The sequence below is a fragment of the Peromyscus eremicus genome, chromosome 7 (genome assembly GCF_949786415.1).
Source record: "Peromyscus eremicus chromosome 7, PerEre_H2_v1, whole genome shotgun sequence".
Lineage (NCBI taxonomy): Eukaryota > Metazoa > Chordata > Mammalia > Rodentia > Cricetidae > Peromyscus > Peromyscus eremicus.
The window spans coordinates 93658281-93681419 of record NC_081422.1 but is presented as its reverse complement, the minus strand read 5'-3'; the positions used below and the strand labels follow the sequence as shown (position 1 = coordinate 93681419).

General features: G+C 49.9%; 1 protein-coding gene across 1 annotated transcript in view; it reads left to right on the top strand.

Annotated features, from left to right (window-relative positions):
- The first annotated feature begins 1377 nt into the window (after window positions 1-1377).
- Mras (muscle RAS oncogene homolog) overlaps window positions 1378-23139 on the top strand; it is a 51334-nt gene continuing 29572 nt past the window's right edge. Inside the window, exon 1 of the mRNA XM_059268438.1 lies at window positions 1378-1579. The gene's annotated coding sequence lies outside the window, so the exon portion shown is untranslated. The remainder of the gene's footprint in view (window positions 1580-23139) is intronic.

The window sequence follows — 23139 nt, the reverse complement described above, 5'->3', positions numbered from 1 at the left end:
TAATGTTGTCCTGTCCTCCACAGGCATATGTGTGCATGCTTAAGCACCTGCACACCCATGTACATGTCCACACACACATGAAGAATGTGGAGACAGTAGTTGAAAAGTAAAATGCTGTGGCTGCTTTGGAAACAGACACATCCCCCCAAAAGTGTTACCTAAGGACCTGGCAGTTCCACTGGAGGTGTATCCAAGAGGAATCAACGTGTTTACACAGACTTGTATAATACATTCTAGCCACTTTATTCAGAACAGTCCAAAGTGGACCGTCGATTGATGAATAGCTAAACAAAATGCTTCCTATCCGTGGGAGACGAGTCTGTCTGAGGCTCTGCTACACTGGATCACATACATCCAGCCTGAAAACACCATGGAAGAAGTCAGTCACAGAGACCACATGTGGTATGACTCCATTTATAGAAAATGTTCTGAATAGGCAAATCCATGGAGGCCAAAAAGCAGATTAGAGGTTTCTAGAGGCTAGGAGGCGGGAGAATGAGGAAAGGCTACCCACAGAGGTTTTTATTGATTGGGGAAAGAGGGTAGTGACCAAAATGTTCTGGAATGAGATAACTATGGTTGCACAACTTTGTGAATATACCAAAACCCCACTGAAATGCACGATTTAAAAGTGTACATTCAGCGTTATGTGATCCTATCTCAAGTCTTGTGAAAGGGTGGGTGGTGGGGGGTGACTCCTACCGAGTGGAACAGCGAAATGTTACTCGGCTTTCGCCTCCTGTCCTCCTGTCCGGGTCGCTAGCAAATTGGCATGAACTTTGAGGCCTGAAACTTCCCACCTAGCAGGCTCTCGGAACCCTGGGGTTCTGGGGACGCTATTGACAGGAGTCCTCTAGGACTAGGGAGGCATCCGCAGGTCTCAAAAGTTGGCGGCCACTACCGAGAGTTAAAGGTTGGAGCTCAGACTCTTTTAAAGTCGCCCGGGGCGAATTCCCATTAGGTTGTCCCAGGCTCGGCGGCCACGGCGCCCGGGCTGCGGGTCGGTGCGGTGAGTACGTGAGGCCGAGGGACCCTGCCCGATGCCAGCTGTCCCAGCGCCCGCAGTGGCGCCGTTTTGGGGTCGTCGAGGCCAACTGGAAGGCGCTCGAGGCGCGGGGTGCGCGGTCGCTTTAAGGCGGTGGCGGGGCGGGGACAGCGGCGGCGGCGGCCGGGCTGGCTGGCGCGGAGCCGTCAGTCGGCGGCGCGGGGCCCGGCGGGCGCGGGCGCGGCGCTCCCTCCTCCCGGTACGAGCGAGGAGGCGGCGGCCGAGAGCCGGAGCCCAGCCCCGGCCCGAGCGCGCTGTGAGCGGCCCGGCAGCCGCGCGGGGACGAGGCCGGCCGGCGCTTTGTTCCGGGGCTGGAGGTGTGGCCGGCGGTGTGGCCCGCTCGGTGCTCGCCGTGCTGCGCTGCACCCGGGTGCCTGGCTCTGGCTGTGGGTGGCCTCTGCCCCCCACCAGCCACCCCAGCGTAGCGGTGCGCGGTAAAGTCGCTAGCCACCGCGACCTCGCTGGGGAGGGCCTGGCCACCGGTCAAACAGACTCCTTTGATTGTAGTCACCCCGGGGTTCCTCGGCTGCCCGGGTAAGGACTCGGCGGGGAGGTGGGCGGCGGGTTGGTGGGGCTCTCCTGGCTTAAAATGGCGTTAACCAGGGTAGGGATCTGCGGAGGGGTGGTACGTTCATGTGGATAATGAAAGGCAACTTGCTTCATAAACAACTCTTTACTGCGCCCCGGGTTCGGGTTGCTGCGGCTCTGATCACAACTGGGGCCTGCGCTCACGCTAAAGTGACGCGGCCCGGTGCCCCACCGTATGTCAAGCTCAATGCCAACTCCTGTCCCACCAGGAAGGCAGGGGCACAAACTGAGTGACAGCCCAGTGTGGTCAGTGGGCGAACTCAAGAGACCCTACTCAAGGGTAGGAGATCCAGGAAGACTGTCTAGAAGAGCAGATGTGAGCATCTGCGTGGGCTCTTGACATCCAGTTAGAAACCCCTGCAGAGCTGAGGTAGCCTGGGGCTTGGGGCAAAGCAGTCTGGAGAGGGGACAAAGACAACTTCACCTGGGCTCTGACCTAAGTGCTGGGACAGCCCCTGGTGGTGGGGAACCTCCTTGGGCTACAATGGTTTTTGCTCCTTTGGACCAAATTAAAGAGTAGACTGGTGGGGCTCAGAACTGTGGCCTCTAGAGGTCTGCCTGGACTAAGGAGTAAACAGAACACTTAAAAGCAAAGCTTACTGGGTACTTGATGGGGATTTGCCCATCTTCAGACAGGGCGCCGACAGAAAGATGTTACTATGGTGGTATCCAGAAAAGGGTAAGTGGACAGACAACCTACCCAGGACTGTGCCGAAGTCTGTGCTTTCAACACCGTGTCTGTTCTGGCCTGTTATGAGTGGGGGGTCTACGGTGCTGAGTTTTAAGGCTAGTGCAGACTGGGTTGTGCATTTATAGCGCAGCAGTCCCCGCATCCTGCGGTGGTGGGTTGAAGTGTGAGGTGGCGGCTGTGTATATTAATAACTGGCACATGTCAGGGCTTAGCTCTGAACAAAGCTCTTTCACTGAGGCAGTTCTCAGAGTTTCTCCTGTCCCTTTTCCCAGAGAAGAAATTTGAGCTGCTAACATTCCGTAAATCTCCTAATTTCCTGTAAATTGCATGTCCCTGCTCAGGCCGCGGTGTTTACTCATGGGTCTGCTCACACTACCCAGCAGGCAGGCAGTATCTCTGTCTGTGGTTTATGGCACGGTTTGGCCTTTCTCTGCCAGGGTGGGTGGTGTGAGGCCCTCTTGCTGTGGGGTTTCAAGGTCAGTCTCTTTGCAGTGGGAGGTTAAGCAAGTCCCCTGCTCTGATGGAAACTGCCACCCCCAGATGTGACCTTGACATTGCCTTATGAAGAGGAAAGGCCCTCAGGGGAGGCAGGTGACTGACTACCTTCTAGAACTGTCGGCTTGCTCCTGCATAAAGCAATTTCCATAGCCCTGGCTGGCCTGGAACTTACTGAGATCTACCTACCTCTGCCTCCTGAGTGCTGGGCTTAAAGGCAGGCAACACTACACTTGCCTGCATTTATGATTTGTGTGTAACAAATGTAACTTTTACTAGTTTTAGGCACAGATATTTCACACTCTTTTATAAAGTGACAAATCCACCTCACCTTTCCCAGGTTGGTCCCTGATCTCCAGTGATCGTCTGGGACTGGGGAGGACTTTAATGAATTGAGTCCTTTGGGCGACTGGTCCTAACATGACGTGTTTACCAGCCTCCTGGATCTACCAAGTTCTCAGGAAATTGTGAGCTCTATGCTATATTCGACCCATGTGGTTGTCATTATAATCTTGTCTACCAATGAAATACCCCGAGCAATGTGCCACCCTGGAAGTACCTGAAGATACACTGCTCCTGAGCATTGCGTAGTTTGTACAAACAGTACGAAGTGGGCATTAGGTCCTTGTGCAAAGCTGGAATGCGCTGTAATGTTTAGAGGGTCTGAGTGCGGGCATGAGCCAGCTATACAGTATCATCATCTTTATAGAGGGGTGGGGAAAATGAAGGAACTGGATGGGAGCTCCTTGCAATTTGGAGCACCTAGCAGGTGCCCATTATACAGGTGCAGAGCAGAGCACTTTGCTGATAGACTCTGAAGCCTTATCTCATAGTTCATATGATGCCTCTAGGCCCTATGGTCCAAATCCTCAGGGATGCATCAGGCTGCAAGTAGCAAAACTCCAATAACAAGAGGCTCAGCAAGGCTCAGATCTGCCGAAGACACCCCAGGCTCTTGTGAGATCTTGTACACTTGCAGCATGTTGTTGTGTGGGACAGGTGGCCAAGGAGGCTGAGGCTCTGGAGTTTAGTGTCGTGGTTTTCTTGATCTGGAGACGTTGCTTTTTTAAAATGTGTGTATGAGAACGTCAGAAGACATTGATGTGCAGAGTGGAGCGTGTGTGTTGGTTATGTCACTTGTCACTGTGACAAAATGCCTGACCAAGCAACATATGTAAGTGTTCATTTTGACTGACAGTTTGGGAATACAGCCCCTCCCGACGGAGATGTTGATGAGAGTGTTTCTAGTTGGGATGCTGAGCACAGGAGATGGCTGGTCACACTGCACCTGAGTAGGAGAGAGGAATGTTGGCCTTTCACTTGCCGCCTCCTCTTTCAGTTAGTTCAGGGGCACCAGCCCATGGCATGGTGTTGCCTGCATTCAGGGCAGGTAATCCTCACTACATTAAACATGTCCCAGAACACCCTCCCAGACATGCCCAGAGGTTAGCTTCTTAGATGATTTGGAATCTCATCATGTTAACAAGGTTAGCAGTCAGAGCATATGACTTGGGGCAGTTATGAGTCTCTGAAAATGAGCCACGGATTGACCCTCCTGGTCTAAGGCCCATTGCTTTGGCAATGGTTTTTGGAGACTGGTGTGTGTCCCCAGCCAGGTTCTGTTCTTCTCTAGAGCAGCCTGAAAGGACAGAGGCTGGGATACTACCACCAGGCTGAGGTAAGATATGAGTCCTCAGCCTGTAGCCTACCCTGGGAGGCTCTGAGAAAGGGAGCTGTGTTGTTACCACAAAGCCAAAGGCTGTAGCTAGAGTTTTCCTGCCTGGCCCACAGTCAGGACAAATCTCTATCACCTGCCAGTCCCACAGCCACTCAGACCCAACCAAGTAAACACAGAGACTTATATTGGTTACAAACTGTATGGCCGTGGCAGGCTTCTTGCTAACTGTTCTTACAGCTTAAATTAATCCATTTCTATTAATCTATACCTTGCCACATGGCTCATGGCTTACCGGCATCGTCACAAGCTGTTTCTCATCATAGTGGCTGGCAGTGTCTCTCTGACTCAGCCTTCCACTTCCCAGCTTTATTCTCCTCCTTGTCCCACCTATACTTCCTGCCTAGCCAATGGCCAATCAGTGTTTTATTTATTGACACACTTTATTTATTGACACAGTGTTTTATTTATTAGCAACACATTTGCCATATAGAACATCCCACAGCAAAAGGCCATGCTGAACCCGTCACTCCCTGCTGTGCAGTCCACAGTGATGTCTCTTGTCCTCTAGGTAGCATTCTTATTCCTTGAGAGTGTCATCTCACCAGCCCTCCTTGGCTTGCCTTCCGTACCCCACACTCCCCAGTGAACCTTTCAGCTGGCCTATGTGCTCCAAGATCATTTTCTTCAGGCATTCTTCTCACAGGAGTCATGGAGTGGCCATGTGAATTTTAACTTGTTCTTTTGTGTGCCTGGCAGCTTCATTAGATGGGCTTGAGGATAGCCAGATGGCCAAAATGAAAATATGGGTCATCCTCAACAGCTAAGGTGACATGTATTGGGTCTCAAAAGGGCTTATTCTCTGTCTGGAGAGCCTGGCATGAAGCTTCCTCTCAATGGATGAAAGTCACAATTTGTATTTGGATTGTTCCACTAGTGAGATTTTGGAGACCGCCAAGAATGGAGTTGATTCTCCAACAAGGAGTGATGGGCTAACCTGGGCAGGATAGGGAGCTCTAAGCTCAGTCCTGGTCCCCTGAGACTGTCTAGAGGGCTTGGGTAGGTCCTGTCTGTGGCTTCTCTGCCCAGGGTTGTCATGGGAATTAGATGAAATACACAGATGAAATATGCTGGGAGACTAGAGAGGGCCACAAGAAGAAGAGCATAATCAGGGGTTGTAGCCATCTCAAATAACAGAATCCCGACCCAGCAGGCCCTCCTGAATCTTTAGTGTAGAGTCACGCCCAGCAGAACCATTTCTCATCATGACGGGAGAGGTAATAAGATGTGGTACAGACAGATCTCTTATTTGCATAGTTACGTAGTTGTTACTATGCTTTATTAAAAAAAAATACAAGCAGGCATTATATCAGACTTGTTTTTTTTTTTTAATGGATATTTTTCTCAAATTAAGAGCCAGGTGTAGTAATAACCTCTAACCCCAGCACCTGAGGTAGAAGCAGGAAGACCAGCTTAAAGTCATCCTAAGGTATATGCAAGTTCGAGGCCAGCCTGGGCTACAAGAGACTGTCTGAAAAACAGTGAGATGATTCATTAGGTAAAGGTTCCTGCTGCCAAGCCTGTTGACCTGAGTTCAACCCTGGGCCCTACATGGTAAAAGGATAGACTCCCTGCTACAGTTTGTCCTCTTGACTCCTGTGTGCACATGCACACACCCATAAGCAAATAAGTAAACACATAAAACAAAAAGAAAAGGTTTTACTAGAAAATAAAGTACTTTAAAAAATACACACACACACACACACACACACACACACACACACACACAACACATTGGTTTTTTTCGAGACAAGGTTTCTCTGTGTAGCTTTGCGCCTTTCCTGGAACTCACTCTGTAGCCCAGGCTAGCCTTGAACTCAGAGAGATCTGCCTACCTCTGCCTCCCAAGTGCTGGGATTAAAGGCATGCGCCACCACTGCCCGGCTAAAAAGTATATTTTAAAGGTAAAGATTAATAACAGTTTGTCAGTGGACAGATACGGCCCCAGTGGGAAGCTGACCCCTGTGTAAAGACTAGGAAGCTTTTCACAGAGGAGTCCTTCCTTCTGTGACAGCTTTGGCTCCACCTGGACCTTTGTAGAGAGGGCACATATTGCCCATCAGGTTAGCCTGTTCCACTAGGGAATTTGCTCATCGTTTCAAAATTCTTTCCTTTCACCCCTTACCCTGTCCCACACAAACCACTCACAGTCATGTGTTGAATAGAATGGGCGGTTTTGCATTCTTCAACTTCTCAGTGGCTTGGTTTACAGATATCCTATCTGTATGGCCATCTATACATTCACCCACCCATCCATCTGTCTGTCCATCGATCCACCTGCCCACCCATCTACCTACGCATCTTCCCTTGGGTAAAGACCGTGGATTTGCCCTGTCCTGTCCACGTGCTGTTTGCGGTCCCTGAACCTCAGAACTGTCACTGGGTGCCGTGAGCCTTTTGCACTTGTGGAAACTGGGATTCAGGAAGGCTAAGCAGGTCTCCATAGTCATGAGCTTAGAGATGCTGTGCCAGGGAGGAGTCTGAGCACGTTCTATTTCAAGCATATGCTACTTCTGCTGCATCTGCTGTTCCCGGAACTGGAGGACCAAATAACTCAGTCCCCTCTCTGCTGGTGCTATGAGGTCTGATTCAACATAATCAATACCATGGGGCAGGGGCCTTTTAAGGAGAGTGGGTGGAATACCTTTTGCGTGAAAACACTGAAGGCAACAGAAACCTTAAAAGTAAACCCGTGGCTGATTCATGAGGGTAGAGAGGACTGAATGGTGGTAACCCTGACTCTATTAATCCTACAGCCACCTATGAACCCCTAAATCACTTTCTCACCTTATTGTTTTAATTTTGAAAAAGAAAAATGTAAAGGATAATGTAATGAACACCATGACTCAGAATGAACAGGTGTGACCATTTTATATGCACTTGACCCTTCCCATGGCAGCAAAGGACTTAAAACCAGAGCCTGGTCATTTGGCTTGGTGAGTTTGGGCCCAGTGTGAGCCTGCTGAGGGCTGTGTCTGGTTTCCAGGTATTAGACCTCTCTTTGCCCTCATACCCAGGTAATCCACCAAAATTGCTAGTATGGCCTCATACCCAGGTAACCCACCGAAAGTGCTAGTGAGGCCTCCCCTGAGGATGCTGATAGAAACTCCATTCTCCTCATGTGACTACACTGGGAAGTAAGGTGGTGTGCACTGTTGGGCTTTCTCAAAGGTCTTTTTCAAACCATCCATTCGTTCATCTGTCCTCACAAACATCTGCCTTGATCACTGGGTTTCGGAGCAAAATTTTGTTCTAACCCAACTGTAATTTAATTGGAGACTAGAAGGCGTGGTTTGGAAAAGACAGAAAAGCTATGACTCTCTTTTTAGAATCTGCTGATTTGTGACGTTCATCTTAAACAATCATTGAAAAAGTCCACAGTCTATTCTGAACTGTAGCAGTAAGCTGGCCACAGCGGTGTATGCTTGTACTCCTGTCACTTGGGAGGTCGAAGCAAGAGGATCAGGGGTTCAAGGTCATCCCAGCTACATTTCAAGGCTAGCGTGGACTACATGAGACCCTGTCTCAAAACGAGAGTGTAAAGCCGGGTATAGTGGCTCATAGTGTTAATCCCAGCACTTGGGAGATAGAGGCAGGTCTGTGAATTCAAAGCCAGCATGGTCTACATAGTGAGTTCCAGGACAGCTAGGGTGCTGTAGAGAGACCCTGTCTCAAAAAACCCCAAAACCACACAAACAAAAGTACAGGACTAGCTTTAAGGAAGCAGCAGGTCTAGTGGAGGCACTTTCTGATCCCCAATTCTGCATGTTCCTATTCTTCCTTTAGAATGGGCCCCCGGGGAGTCTCTTCTCTGTCAAGCAGGGATAACCAGCTCTTCAGCTGCAGAGGGTGGAAGCTCCTGGTGGCAACTGGAGACAACCTCTTCTTCCCACCCACAGGCTGTTAGCAGTCAGCTTGGGCTTGAGTAGGAACGGCAGAGAGCTGCTTCATTAAGCTGTGCTGTGGCGAGGCAGGCGATTCTGGAAGGCCTTCCTCACTGGCAGATTTTTTTTTTCCAATGTGTCACTAGTGGGGGCTGAGACTTGAACTGGCTTTGTAATGTGCCGCAGGGACCTGGGGTGGTCCTCAAATCCTCATTGTGAGCTGGTAAGAATGAAGCACCTTGTTTTGAGTTGCCAGCAAGGGGTCACACTTCTGGAGCCTTCTCCATCTGATGGGGATGACGGAAGTCGCCAAGGCTGACTGGAGACCTCGGAAGGACCTAGGGTTTGTCCTGTTATACCAGTGAGAGCAGCTACAGATACTATAGAACTAAGTTCTATTTGGGTTGTACAGAACTATGTGAATGTGTTGTGTCTACAGACCCAATTTCTAAAGAAAAGTTTGGATTTACAAGAACCCACACCACATACTGTGTGTTGGGTTGCCCACCGTGTATACCAAGCACTGAGATTAAAAATATTTGTAGTCATGTGGCACTGTGTGTGAATTGGTAGAATCACCAGTAATTGAGAGGGAACTTGGGGGAGCCACCTAACCCTTTAAGAGCTGATCATTTAGGGGAAAGTTGGGGGCAGGCTCTTGTCTCCCAAAAGCATTACATTCATTTCAAAAGAAGAATTAATTTCAAGGTATTTACGGTTTTTCTTCTTTTTTTTATCCTTTAGAATTTCAACACACTTTCTGGAGCCCCTTCCCCTTTAGATAATCACAAATTCACCCATTCATGTTTTAATTAACACCGGGGGAACTGAGCTTCAGTGGCGTGATCAGGGCAATGCTTTTTTCTCAGCCAGTGCTGTCCTCTTAGGAATCACGCCCAAAGTCTGAAATAGCCCCTCTCGTGTGCCCTTTCAAAACCTGCTTTATTGGAGATGAGGGAAGAAGGGTGGAGACACTTCCCAGTGCCTTGGGGACATGTAGTTTTTTTAAAACTTTGTGTAGGATATGTCTCCTCAGCCGTCCTTCCACACCCACGTTCCTCAGGTTGAGATTCTTGGCAGAGAGTGGGAAGGTCTACCACTGTACACACCAAGCCCTTTTTCCGCCGAGGAAATCAGGGTCTACAAAGGTCAGGTACCCTGTTGGCATTTAAGGCCAGCTGGCTCCCCAGCCTCCCCTGTCCACTCCACTCACTGACCCAAGCTCCACCCACCCTCCGTGGATTGTGGCCTGAGTCCACTTATCTGGGACTGGGTGGGTGTTTCCTGCATGTTTAAGATTTTATGGAGGAAATAAAAATAAAGGAACAAAGCCTTTGTTTTATTTCTGCACTCCAACTGGGGATGGCTGGAAGGATGGAAAGGGGTGCAGGAACTGGTCACTTGGCATCTTAACAAAATAACCATTCTAATAGAGAAAGCAGTTCACAGGGATGCTTCTATTTAGGGTTGGTGTGGGTGAATAGGAAAGATGGGCAGAGGGTTTGGAGAGAGCCTACGCGTGGGTGGAATGGAATAGGACAGGGTGGGGTGGTTTTGCCCTAGGCAGGGTCTCCAACAGTGCCAAGCAGGGGTCTGGGGCCACCCAGCTAGGCTTCAGAGCAGGCACCCTACCCTTAGGGACTCTCTAATTTGCCTTTCTCAGAAGTCCCTACTCTAATTTCTGCCGCTCTCTGTTGTCTGTGTGATCTTAAGCGAGTCCCCTACTTCTGTGAGCCTCCCTTCCACACACATAATAGAAGAAATGCCCCAGCTCCCTCCTGTCTGCTGTCCTCTCTGGGTCAGGCCTCCATTCCACACGGGTGGGGAGATAGGTACCCAGTATTTCTCAATTCTTCCCGGAGGATTTGCTCCTTACCAAAGTTCTCTAAGGGTGCCGTTTTACAAAGTTGCCTAAGCATCAGTGATAACCCCCGATACCCACGGTATTTCTGAGTGTTTGAGGGTAAGGACCATGCCTGCTGGCTGTCTGAACTCCAGTCCAGCTACCTGCTCTGCCCAATGTGTGCACAGTAGGCTTGGTGTATTTACTCCCTAAGACCTACTACTGTGTTATACAACAGGCTGTCACCAAGAGCTTAGGAGAAAGGGGGTTGCCCATGGCTCAGAAAAGAGCCGAAGTGAAGTTGAGGGACATTCATTCTCTTCTTGCTGGGTCATTCCCTTGGAGAATTTCTCCAGTGGTTGTCTCTCTCTCTCTCAAACCTAGTTTACAACCATTTCCCAGGGATCAATTTTCCTGGACACTTCCTCCCAGAGCTGACAACTCCATACTTCTATCACTTGATTGCAGAGCTGTGGTGACCGTCTATTCTGGACTAAGCTTGAGCCATGCCCTTTAAATCCAAAAAGGGCCATTAAAGAGCTCCTTTAGACAGAATTCAGTATCCTAGACCTACAGTTGAACACAGATGGTATAGGATGGTTACTGACATCATTAAGGCTAGTGTAAATTCTAAAGTCAGGCTGTCTCTCCTAATGACCAAACCAGGAGTGGATTTTTTTTCTCTATAGAGTGACTGAGCAGAGCAGAAATGATATAGGTCCACAGATGTTCACTGAGCTCTGCAGGGATGTGCATTGACCATGGAGTGGGGAAACCACATGACGTCATATACAACTAAGCATTAAGTACCAGCCTGTGAAATGTGGTCCAGGTAGATGGCACGGTGCTCTGGGAGGACATAACTGGAATCTCACCAAGTTCAAGACACATTAGGAATCAGGGAAGTATATCATGGGGCTTAGGATGTGGTTGGGGTTTAATGAACAGGTGTTACAATGATACTTCCTGGCCACAGGCCTCAGCCTTGTTCTTCTTCCAGCTGGTTGCTGCTGTCAGTCACTCACCAGTAATAGTTTTGCACAGTTGTTAATTTGCTGAAGATTATACAGCTAGCAGAGGGGCAAGGCTGACTTTTCTTTTTTCCGTGACAGGGTTTTGTGTATCTCTGGCTGACTTCAGACTTGCTATGTAGCCTAGAATGACCATGAATTCCTGATCTTTCTGTCTCTACTTCCCAAGTTCTGGGATTATGGGTGTAAGCTGCTTTGTGTGGTCTACGAAGTGCTGAGGATCAAACCCAGGACTTTATGAATGCTAGGCAAACACTCTACTGACTGAACTGCAATCCCAGCCCCTAGATGAATGACTTTTAATGGAAATGCTATCTAGAAAGCAGAGGGAGTTAAGTGTGGTGGCACATACTTCTAATCCCAACACTCGGGAGGCACAGGCAGGTGGATCTCTGTGAGTTTGAAGCTAGCCTGGTCTACATAGGGAGTTCCTGGACAGCTAGGGCTACATATTGAGACATTGTCTCAAAAAACAAAACAACAACTGTAACACGAATCTGAAATGGTCTTATTAATAAAAAAAAAAACCTCAATGCCGGCTACTGGGGTAAATTCTGAAAGATCAGAGAGACAGAACAAGCCACAGCTAACCTCACCTTGCCAACTTCTCAGCTGATCCTGTTTCCTCAAACTGGAAGCCTCTGAGTCCTCACCTGAATGGATCTCAGCTGAACTGCTGTTAAAAGCCTAAAAGCTTAAAAGCCTCGAGTTCCTGGTCTTCACGCCTTATATACTTTTCTGCTTCCTGCCATCACTTCCTGGAATTAAAGGCGTGTGTCTTTTCTAAGCAAGACATGAGATCTCAAGTCCTGGAATTAAAGGTGTGTGCCACCATGCCTGGCTCTGTTTCCAGTGTGGCCTTGAAGTCACAGAGATCCAGATGGATCTCTTCCTCCCGAGTGATAGGATTAAAGGTGTGTGTGCCACCATTTTCTGGCCTCTGTGTCTATCTAGTGGCTGTTCTGTTCTCTGACCCCAGATAAGTTTATTAGGGTGCACACTATGTTGGGGGACACAATATCACCACAAACAACAAAAACCCAAGGTAGCAGAGGGTGGGTGACTGGCCACTCAGTCAGTGCTGACCTTTGGTTGAGCCTTGCCCTTGGGTCTAGAGCAGTCAGCCTGTTCTTCCTCTCCCTTCCAAGTCAGACCAGCTTGGTTAGGAAGGCAGAGGAAAAACACAGAAAATCATAGCACTCAGAGAGTGAGACGTAGCAAGAGGCCCCCTGCTTTTTCAGCTAGAACGCTTAAAATCCTGAGTTTGGAAGAGCTGCTGAGAAAGCACCCTGCCCTGCCTTGAGCCCTGGTTGGATGCTCAGAGCCGGAGAGCTGGTCCTCCTCAGTGTGCCACTCCAGAGGTCACACAGGAAAATCCCATCAGCGCGTTGGTTGCCATGCCCAGCTCGTTTCCAGGAAGTTTCCCCTTTAGTTGGCCTATCCATCTGGTTACTCTTTAAAAATGGAAATTAGATTGCCTCACCCTACCTCTGGGAAGAGCCTAGTCGCCATTTCTTTCTTTTCTGGTCAAGCATAAAAAATGTTCACATTATTTGATAATGGTGTTTAATGTTTTGAAAATAAATGAGGAAAACAAAATCCTTTTTGAATGTGCCTTCTGCCCTCTGCCTCCCTGGGTCTGAACCACTCCTGGGGCAGGCTGTGTGCCCTCTCTGTGGAGAACACACCCCTGGAAATTTCCCTTCAGGCTGAGGAACTCCTGCCGCTGCGTGGGGTCAGTTCCACGGCTTTTATCTTTTGCCCATTTTGCAGCCAGATCCAGGTCAGGCGAGCAGTGAAAAGAGTCATGTATCCCAGGCCACCACAGCCCTAGGATTATGGACATGCTGAAGAGAGCTAGTGAGGTAGCCAATGACCCGGGGCAGAGCCATTATGAGGTATGGGGGTCATTTGTTTGGCTTATACAATGAAAACCTTTTAAACTGATGGTCAGTATTCTAATTTATTTATTTTTATTTTATGTGCATTCGTGTTTTCCTTGCATGTATGTCTTTGTAAGGGTGTCAGATCCCCTGGAACTTGAGTTACAGTTTTGAGCTGCCATGTGGGTGCTGGGAATTGAACACAAGTCCTCTGGAAGAGCTCTTAACCATTAAGCTTTCTCTCCAGCCCTAATGGTCAGTATTTCAAAATCTGGAGTTCTCATACAAAAACCCAGACTTCTGGTTACTCTAAAAAGGTAAGCTATCTGTTGGGAGGCAGAGGCAGAATGGCAAACTCCAGGCCAGCCTAGGCCATTCAGTGAGAGCCTGTCTCAGAAATGGACCAAAACAAAACATCTGCCCTGATGTAGACATTCTCTAGCTGCAGCTAACAGCTGGGTCAGAGTCATCGAGGGTCCACCTTCAGCCAGCTTCTTGATGCTAGCAGAGGAGTTTGATCGAAGGGGTGGCATACAGGGACATGCTCCTTAAAGGAGGCAGGATGGCCATGTGGTCAAGGAAGAGCTTTGTGGTCAGACCTCAGCTAGACATGCACCAAGCCATAGAATCCTGTCCTTTAAGGCTTCTGGGGGTCAGTGGATAATGGCTGCCACTGGGAGTCTGTCTGAAATTCCATAGACTGAAACAAGGGGCGCCGTGGGACTCCGAGAAAGAGCCTTTCTGAGGCTCAGTTTGGAAGGGCCTGTGAAGACAGAGGCAGCTGCTCAGAGAGAGTGCTGGAGGGAGTTCAGTTGGAGGTCCTTTCCGGATGGAAGGCTGCCTATGGGCACCAGCACCCTGCAGTCTGGACACTGTCCCTGCTGTTGGTTAAATGGCGCACTGCTGGTGGCTGGCCGCCACCCACGGCAGCCTTGCGGGCGGAGGAGAGTGCTGATCGGAGGAATCACAGGCCATAGTTACCTTTTTAGAGCTTTATTGGGAGAGGCGGGGGAGAGAGGGAGAAAGAGGACAGATGGAAGGAAGGAGCAGAAAGGAAAGAGAGAGGGGCGCACAGAGGGCCCACCCGCTTTTTAGGCTGGGACGCCCCGTCAAAGGCTGATGCCGTAATTAAGGACCGAATCCTTACACCTGCCCCTGAGGACACCCTGCTCAGAATTAGTGGGAGCAGAGATTGTATGGGGGAAGGGGTGCTGAGCAGCTGAGGGGAAGCCTAGAAGATTCCCATGCACAGTTTCCCAGGAGGGTCTTTGTGTTCAAGGGCAGCTAAAGAGTAAGGGTTGGGAGGACAGTGCTGGAGGAGGGAGCCCAAGCTGGGAGCAGACTGCAGCCACTGCGTGGGGACCACTGTGTGGGGGGAAGCCACATGCAGCAGAGGTCCTGGACCTTAGTTCTGAATTTGACGTAAATGGATGAAGCGAAGGAAGGAAGCGGGAGAGCGTTAGTTTAGTGTGTAAAGGTGAGCAGGGGCCTGCCTGAGTGGACGGGATGAGACGCTGGCTGAGTGGTCCTCAACCTGTTACAAACCCTTTGGGAGTTCAAACGACCCTTTCCCAGGCCATCAGAAAACATAGATGTTTACATTACGATTCATAGCCATAGCAAAATTACAGTTAGGAAGTAGCAACAAAAATGATTTTATGGTTGGGGTCACCACCACATGAGGAACTGTATTAAAGGGTCGTAGCATTAGGAAGGTTGAGAAACCACTGTGCTAGTTGAACCTAGCCTGTGCAGGGTTGCGTTGGACTCAGCTGTGGGGTAGCAGTGAAGAGGTAAAAAGACCCATGAGGGAATTCAGCTGAGGGAGAGCAGCAGGCGGGGCAGGACTGCAGCGTGCCTGACTGTGGTGTGGAAGGCCCTCTGTATGGGGAACCCTCTCTGTGGAGTGGCCGTTAGGGTGACTTTCCCAGTCACATGCAGATTCCTATGGTAGGCTGAAGAAATTCTGTCCCTTCGGTGCGGGTGAGACTGCCCCAGCACTAGGAAAATATTAATTGGTACCCCTACCCCCAGGGACCGAGAACAAGGATTTACAAAGCAAACCACATCTGCCTCTCCTCTCAGCTGCCACTCCAGCTGGAGCCCCGCCCTCACAAAACCTGCACTGCGCAAGGGGTTCTGTTCCCCACCTTTGGACTGAGATCTTCCCATTCCTCCTGTCCTCGATGAGGTACTGGGGACACAGAGAGAAGCCGAGCTGGGGTTCCAGAGGCCAGGTGAGACCCATAGCCTAAAGGTGCATGGATCCCGAGACACTGAGACCCCTGTCAACCCCTCAGCTCTGGGAAGTGACACAAACTTGTAGTCTTGCAGCTTGCCAGGGCTTGGAAGCCAATCCTTGGCTTCTCCCTTTACTGCCATGTGCCTTTGGGCAAATGCCTCAGCATCTCTGACTCTGTCTCCCCTTTGATAAAATGGGGTAGCAGCCCTCCCCTGGTTTCTGCCACTGGACCTCGCCTGGGTTACCTGTCTCTCTCTCCGTCTGGACTCTAATCTTTCCCTAACCCTGCCCCCCTCTGCTCTAGGCTTCCAGTTCTTTGAGTTTGTGTTATGCAATCTACCCAGCCTCACACAGACTCTGCTGGGACTTACCTACTGTGTAATCTCCCTGTGGCCATCACAGTGAGTCGGAGGCCCCGTGGCACTCGGCAGCCACGCAGCCAGCTTAATTGCACGATCCTGTTGGCCTGCGGGGAGAGAGGATCCACCTCACCTGCCTCTCCCTGCAGCCCTGGCCACTGGTTCCCTTAGCGTTGGATGTTTCTGGAACCAGCCACTGGATGCTGTTTTTGCACCATGCTGAATATAAAGGTGCAAAGATGAAGATCCCTGGTTTTTCTCCCATCCTTCGTCACAGCTACATTCTACACTCAGCCACATCTCATGGCTTACAGCCCTCACTGTGCCCTTGGTTTCATACTTCTGAGCTTCACAGCTTTGCAGCTTCTGTTCCTCACCTGGGACATGCTTGTTCTTATTGTTTACCTGACTAATATCTATGTGGTCTGAAAGACGCCATTCTGGCTTTACCTTTACCAGGAAGACTTCTCCAGCACCCCCACCCCCTCCCCAAATGGCTAAAATACCCCTATTCCCAGACTCTTACACCACAGTATTAATGTACAGACTGTGGGCAGATGTGAACCTTAAGAAATTGGCTGTACTATTTCCTCACCCAGTCCACTCTTCTCTGGACACAGGTGTAATTTGGCCATTTCTTAGGTCCTGTCGCTTGTCAGTTTTTAATCTTCCTAATGATATACTCTCCAAAGTGCAAGACACCCAGAGAGGCCTTGTTTTTTTGGTAGAGAACACTGGTTTTTTAAGATCTTGAGGGAGATACTGTTGGATGCTGAACCCCCTAAGACTGTGCTGTCTTCTGTGTACTCTGCAGTGAGAGCAGCTATCTCCAGAACTCTTGGAGACATGCAGAAGAAGGCATGGCTCCTGTCAGGCTGTGAGTGAGCACTTGGGGGGCTGGCTGTGCTAGGGAGCTGCTGTACGGATCATTGCAGGCTGAGATGGATGCTCCCTTCCAGCACAGGTTCTGCAATGAAGCTAGCACAGACCACCACAAGAACCTTTGGGCAGTGGGTTAATGAGTTTTATTGAGCTGCCCTGGGCTGATCTGCTAGTTTGCAGGCCATCCCTGAGCCCAGGAAGGGCCTGGGAGGAGCAGGGGTTCTTCCTGCAGGAGGAGAGACTGGAGTGGGTTTGAAGGATGCTGATGATGAGGATGACCTGATGCTTCCTGAGGAGTTACTCCGTGTCAGACACTGGGTCAAACAAACAAACAAACAAACAAACAAGATGTAGTGCCTCCTAGCACCGTGAGGCCAAGTGCTGCTGCTGCTGTGCCCACTTTCCCAGAGGGTGAAGACTGCCTAAAGTTACGGACTTCTAGTCCTATGGCACGAGCTTCCTAGTCTGGAGTTACAGGTAAGGGGCCAGCCCCTGGCCCCCTGGAAGCAGCAACTCTGAATGTGCATGGGCTGGGGGCAGGGCCCATATGAGAGTGATACAAAATGAGGTTTCAGAGTGTCGAGTTTCTCCCACTTCCTCTCCAGTCCACAAGGTATCTGCTGAGACCAGATCTGTGCAGCAGGCTTTGTCCGAGTCTGGAGTGGGGAGGTGGGCTTGTGTGTGTGTGTGTGTGTGTGCCTGTCCGTAGGTCCTTGCGTTTGCTCTGCCCTGGCCTGCCTTGCTGTTCCACTTGTGGGGCCAGTGATTCGGCCCTGGTGGTGTCTGACTCTGACACCACCTCCCTAGCTCATTGCTGTGTGCTCTCCCAACATGCCTGCATCTGCTCTCTCTGCCCTGGCCTGACTTTACACACACCTGTCCATCCTCTTGCCAGCCATAGGAGGATACCCAGAGTGGTGAGCTGGAGTTGTCTCTGGAGTCACTTTACTCCTTTCTAGCTGGGAGACCTTGGGGGGAGTTATTTTAACTTCTCTGTGTCTCAGTTGTTTTTAATTTTAGATTACATTTACTTATTTATTTGTTTATCTCATGTATATGTGTGTGTACACACGCCATCGAGTGTGTGTGGAGTTCAGAGGACAGCTTGTGAAAGTCATCTCTCTTTTTACCATGTGGGTCTCAGGGATTGAACTCGGGTCTTCAAGCTTGGCAGCGGATGCTTTTACCCACTGAGCCATCTCATTGGCCCTGTGTTTTTAGAGCTGTAAAACTGGGATCATCAAATCAGTACTTGAGAATTAAATGAGTTATTTGAATGGCAGAATCTCCCAGCGGGTTTGACACATTGTTTGTGTTAAGTGTTGGCTGCTGACAGGATCCTTGCTGTCATGACTTGTAGCCAGAGGTTTCTGCACACTGCTCAGAGACTCAGTGCCGGATGGTAGATGAGTGCCCAGGCCCTCTCTGGAAGGCACCATGTACTTGTGGGTCGGACCCATGTGTGAATGGCTATGATAGAAGAAACCTAAGGTGCAGCGTGAACACAGGTACCAGGGCTCTCTCCTTGCTTGCGTCCAGTGTTGTCTTTCTGGTTCTCTTGATGGTGGAAGATATTGGCAGAAAAGAGGAGCTGTTAACAGAAGACAATGATAAAATTGTCCAAAGATGACCAAGCAAGATGCCCCTGAAGACCCCGGGCCCTTCCCAGGAAGAAGGATAACCACTACATGAGGTGTTTGGGAGAGAGCAAGAAGGCCAGTGGGTTAGATCCGGGGCGCCCAAACCATTTTCTACCTATGTCAATCACCTTGTGTGTGCCTGTCAGGAGCACTAGGTGGAAAGGACTCTAAGAGGAAGGAAGGGGCCCACCATCAGTCAGTGGCATCTGCCATGGCTCCGGGAAGGAGCAACACTCAGCCACACATTTGTCTGTGGACTTGGGCTTAAAGTCCCCTGTGGCGAGCGTTTATGTACATAGCTGGCTGGTGGTTAAATTGTAGCAATGGAGGGAGCTGGGTGCAGAGGTGGCTGCTTAGAGGTGATGAGTGGTCCAGGGACAGTGCTGGCTGAGTTGGCACAGATGTCATACAAAGGAGAAGGGGTGAATCTTAGGGAGGGGTGCCAAGTGCCCTAGACTCCTGGTGGGCCCTGCGTTACTTACAGTCTGTAGGTCAGCAGCTGGGGGAAGCATCCCGTTTCTGGGAATTGTGCAGAAGGGAAGGGCAGCTCCTGGAATGCAGAGCCGTTTCCTCCATATGGGTTGGGTTGCTCCCCCAGCGTGTCCTCATCCCCCAGTGCTGGGCACACCCAGACATCACAGAGATGAGATTAGCTACCCTGGACTGATTCAGCTCCATGTGAATGCATTCTCACAAGAGCGCCATTAATAACGAATGCACACTCCTACCCCCCCCCCCCCCCCAGCCTGCTTCACTTAGAAAACTCCAGCCTAACTACTGGGCTCAGGAGGAATCTTTAAAATAATTAGTGTCAAAATGGAGAGGTAGCAGAATGGCGAGTACCAGATCTTCCCTGAAGTTGGCAGCATCATTGGGGTACTTGCACCCTGGCTCTGGCCTCTTAACAATCTGTGGCCTTGTTTTCAGTGTCAGAGAAGCTGCCACAGGATGGGCAATACCCAGAGTAGAGAATCACAGTAGCAGGTGAAGTTGTGTGATGCTGCAAATGAATTCAAGGCCAGTTGACCAAACAATCAGGGGCCATGTGGCATGGCAATTCTTTTTTTTTGGTTTTTTTTTGAGACAGGGTTTCTCTGTGTAGCTTTGCGCCTTTTCCTGGATCTCGCTCTGTAGACCAGGCTGGCCTCGAACTCACAAAGATCCACCTGCCTCTGCCTCCCGAGTGCTGGGATTAAAGGCATGCGCCACCACCGCCCGGCTTGGCATGGCAATTCTAAGTACAACCTTTGCTATCTGTTCACGCCACAGTAAAGATCCACTAAGGAATGGCTGTTGTTACCACTCTGGGCACCATTGGTTGAAACCAGGACTATATGACATTGCTTTGAAAGTAGTGCTAGGTGAGGTCAGTGGGTGGCCAGGGACCTCCTTGGACCCGTTCACAGCGTCTGCTGCCAGCACCATTTCTATCACATGCAAAGCTCTCTTGGAACAGTGGATAGTGGTTTGGGGCTATTCTTCTGGGGAAAAGGGTCTGTGGGATCTCTAGAACCTGGGAAGAAGGAAGCAGACTGACTTCCTGACCATCCTCCCTCACCCCTGTGTGGGGGTGCCCTCAGTCAGACTCATGCATGGCAAGGAATTGAACTAAGTCACTGGAACTAGTAGGTTGGAAGGGGAAGCAGGGTCAGGTAATTCTCCTCTCACTGCACATGTGCCTCTGCTCGGGCACTTTCCATGTTATTTCCACGGGGCCTTTGGTCTCCTGTTTTTTTTGTTTTTGTTTTTGTTTTTTTTTTAACTGGGGAAACAGAGGGTCTAAAAGATTGAGAAGCCTCATCGTGGGGCTAGAGAGTCAAGACTGCTGCTGATCCCCTAGGCTGCCATACTGACAGCCACGGAGCTTTGTTTCGTCTTGTCCTTGGCTTTTCTCAGACCTACCCACCACACTTTTGTTTATTGATTTACTTTTATTTTATGTGCGTGAGTGGTTTGCCTGGATTGTTGTCCGTGCACCACACGTGTGCCAGGTGTGCCTGAGGAAGACAAAAGAGGGCATTAGATCTCCTGGGACTGGAGTCACAGATGGTTGTGAGCCACCATGTCAGTGCTGGGAATTGAACCTGGGTATTCTGGAAGAGCAGCCAGTGCTCTTAACTGCTGAGCCATCTCTACAGCCCCCCTGTACCCACCATACTTTGAAATTTGTTGAATGACAAGGTTATGCTAGGCTCATCATCCAAATCCCTGCTTCTTGGGGGTGTGAGCTTGCCTCTTGTGGAAAAGGGGGCATTGTGTCCCTTCCTGGCACCAGAGCTGTTCGGGAGGGTAGAAGGGCTAAGTGGGGCAGGGTGGAATGGCCATCGAATGCACAGAGCCCTCCAGCCCTGGGAGGGGATGGGAAGGTGTGGCTGTCATCCTCATGGAGCTTGGGATCTGCTTGGGGAGGTGGTTCTGGAATTCAGGAAATAATTTCATGTTAAGATGGTGTTATTTTCCATAAGAGAGATAGAGGGGGGGAAAGAAACAAAAAACAAAAAAAACCAATGACATCCAAAGAAAAAGCTTACTTCTCAATTTAAAGATGCCTGGTGTTTTTACATAAAATCATTTTAAAAAGCAACATTGCCTTTTAGGAGGAAGTTTCCAGTGCGGGTAATGGTTTAGACTGCTGGTGCGGCCTGTGGGCTGGGCGGGGTTCTGGGAGCAGTGGTTACCATGGGAACCAGCTCAGCTGTCTTCACTGCCAAATGGCTGCTGTTCCAAAAGTTGGTTCCTATGTGGAGGGAGCTGGAACCTCAGAGCCTTTCCCATGGAAACAATGCCCTAAATAATGGGCGGCATTCCCACCTAGGCCTGCATCATCTGGCTGTAATGGAGATGAGGTGGCCGTGGGACTTCAAATGAGGGAAGAGGCCATGGCTGGGAATCACATGACTGAGGTGGGGACGCTTTGGCTTCTGGGAGCATAATAAACAGGCAAGAGAAGAAATATCTGGGTGCCTTTTCTGAGCTCAGCATATTTCATGCCGTTTTAGTTCATGCTTAGAGCAGATCCCAAGGTCACGAAACGTGGCTTGCCCAAGGTTATCCAGCTGGTCAGTGGGTAGAGACACAACAGAAGAGGAATGGCAACATGTGACGAGGAATCATGCCTGTCTTAAGCTTCCTCCCTACCTTCAAGGGGCCGCCTATGATCCCCCAAAGTGAAGAACAAACATTCAAACAATGATTTTTATGAGAAGCAGAGCGGAGCACTACACATACAAGCATTTTGCTCCATGGCTCCAGGGCAACAGTTTCTTGCCCCGTGATGACTTTTGCAATAGCTTCTGAGTGGCATTTAAGAATCTCTTTTCTTGCACCATACAAGACCACCTTATTTTGTAGAAGTGTGGCATGTACTCCAACATCTTCATGACTCCATTTACAAAGACATTTGATCCATTTTTTTCCTGGGTGAAAAGCATGCCCCCCAGTCAAAACCACTTCCGTATTGGGGTCTCTCTTGATCAATTCTGTCCTGCTAGTCCCCTCTTCCTTTTTTTTTTTTTTTAAAAAAATTTATTTTATGTGCTTTGCCATGAAAGTGTCAGATCCCCTGGAACTGGAGTTACAGACGGTTGTGAGCTGCCATGTGGGTGCTGGGAATTGAACCTGGGTCCTCTGGAAGAGCAGCCAGTGCTCTTAACCACTGAGCCATCTCTCCAGCCACCCCCTTCCTGTTGACTCACACTTATTCCAAAAGTGTCCCATCTGTGGTGTTGGTCCGACCCCTCTGACACAGTCCCAGTGCCTGGCTGAGAGGGTTTCCTTTAGTCCTGTGTGTACTGAGGCCAGCTTGGTGGTTGGCAGTTTGTGTAACTTTTTGGGAATGCCAGTGCTTAAGCCTTGGTGCATTCAGCCTGTTCTGTGCCAGGCTTTGTAAGGACGGAGGGGAACAAAGGCAGCTCATGCCCTTGGGTGCATAATAAATGTGTAGAAGATTCCAAGTGTGATGGTGGCCTCTGCGTGGGGACCATGGGGCTCAGAGCACAAGGTGAAGGCTGTGTCTCCCCTGGGAAGTGACTCCTGGGCCTGGGCTCACTAGATCGTTCTGTGCCCCCTCTGCACACTGCCATTCTGTGTACAGTGGACATATGTATACACCGGGAGAGCAAAGGCTAGTTGGGGTGAGAATAGTGTGTGGCTGTTGCCCAGGTGTGGCTGGAGCGGTTACTGAGGGCTGATGATGATGAGTCGTAATTAAATGCTCAGTGTAGGAGTTCGGACTTGACTCATCAGCTGAGGATGGTATGAAAAGGGTTTTTAGCCTGAAACAGTGTGAGCCTGTTCCACAGAGTCCTAGTAAGAAGGAAAGTCCAGCCGGGCGGTGGTGGCGCACGCCTTTAATCCCAGCACTCGGGAGGCAGAGCCAGGCGGATCTCTGTGAGTTCGAGGCCAGCTTGGGCTACCAAGTGAGTTCCAGGAAAGGCGCAAAGCTACACAGAGAAACCCTGTCTCGAAAAACCAAAAAAAAAAAAAAAAAAAAAAAGAAGGAAAGTCCAAGAGAAAGGAACCATGACCTGATGTGGTTCCCTGTGGCCTGGGGTGCTTCAATCCCGAGGTCAGAGCACTATAAAAAGGAGAGGCCCCTCAACTGACCACTTCCTGCCAGCTGCCTTAGCAAAGGGAGGCTGTTTATAGCAAGACCCCAGGTGCTTCTGCTGTGGGTGGTCTGAACTCTGACTCAAAGGGCAAGCTTGTGTCCTCTGTTGCTAGTGTGCGTGTTACCTTGTGTTCTTTTGAAGACCATAGTCCACAGAAATGGTTCATTTCCTCACCCTTTCCCAACTGCTTACTGCTTCCAGAGGAGCATGG